The sequence below is a fragment of the Eretmochelys imbricata genome, chromosome 10 (assembly GCF_965152235.1).
Source record: "Eretmochelys imbricata isolate rEreImb1 chromosome 10, rEreImb1.hap1, whole genome shotgun sequence".
Classification (NCBI taxonomy): Eukaryota; Metazoa; Chordata; order Testudines; family Cheloniidae; genus Eretmochelys; species Eretmochelys imbricata.
The window spans coordinates 84,429,547-84,430,982 of record NC_135581.1 but is presented as its reverse complement, the minus strand read 5'-3'; positions in this window follow the sequence as shown (position 1 = coordinate 84,430,982).

Genomic DNA, 1,436 nt, shown 5'->3' with positions numbered 1-1,436 from the left:
CACCCCTGGCGGCCAGGAGAGGAGCAGCCCAGCCGTGCAGCGTCCGGAACGGCGCAAGGCTGGGAGAGCTGGGAGACCACCCCTGCCTGGGTGGGGCGGGGCAGGGAGCACCCCTCGGGCTGGGGCTGGGGGCGGACACTGCACGGGATGCAGACGGACTTGCAGGAGCAGCTGCCTCCATTATTTATTAATCTGCGTTTTAAATAATGTTTCAAATGGCCAAGCGTGGGGACTAGGGCACGTGTGGGCCCAGGCCGCTCCCAGTGCTCAGCCTGGCACTGCAGATGCTGCAGCTGGAGAGCGCTGCGTTCTTGGTGGCGATGCTACCGGCTCGGCCAGGAGGCAGGTTGCAGCTTCTCTGATGTGGCAGGAGTCTCTGCTGATCCCCCAGGGAGGTACAAAGCCACCCTGTCCATGTCCCATCTCTCCTTCTGGTGGCAGGTCGCCATTCCCCCGCCCCATGTTGTGGGGTAGCTGGGCAGGTGCTGGAGCCTGCTGGGGTCTGGCTGGAAACCTGCCGCGGGGTGGGTGAGGGGGGTCCGGGCTGGGGAGGCTGAAGCTGCTGGCCGGGGGCGGAGGGGGCGGGGGGATGGGACAGTGCGGCTCTAATGGCCACTCTATGGAACTGGAGACTGTGAATTTCCCTGAGTTTGTTGTCAGCTTTTAGGCAAGAAAAGGCCTGTTTGCTCCTCCCGCCTTGTGTCTGGTTTGTGGCTCTTGCTGCTGGTTCCTGTGTGTGGAGAGAGACCTAACCCGGGCCGGGGGCTAAGATCCTGGGGCCAGAGGTGCTGGTTCTGGGCCTGCAGGAGGCAGGGGCTCCAAGGGCCTCTGCCCCCTTCAGCTGGTGGGACGCCCACCCCCCTTCCATTTCCTGCTCTGGGGGGTTCTCTTGCGGCTTCAATTGACTGAGCCCACAGTGTCAGGGAGGGAGGCTTCTCCAGCCCTCCCTGAGAGCCTGCAGCCCCACCCAGCAGGGGGTGCTAAGGAGCGAGTGCCCCTCCACCCAGCCGAGTCCCCTGCTGCCCCCGCCCAGCCGGGGGCAGTAAGGACTGAGTGGCTCCCCTCACTGTTCCTGGCTGTTACGAGCAGTGAGGGAAGGTGGGAAAGCGGAGGGTGTAACAATGCTGGTCCTGGCGTGAGAGTGCCAATTCAGGACAAATTGCTTCAAGCAGGGCAGTTACAGCCCAAGGCTGGGGTTTCTTTGCACACCAAGGCAACCCAATCCAGCCAGAGAGAGAGGACTTTGGTCTCACCCCACTGGCTAACCACAAGTCACACAAGCAATTCCCTTAGACACTCCAGTTTCCCAGTATCCCCACCAGCGCCACTCGTTATGGGGACGAATGGGTATGAAAACCAACACCCCAGTAAAAGAAAAGAGGTTCTCTCGATCCCAAAGGACCAAGCCCCAGACCCAGGTCAATATACAAATCAGA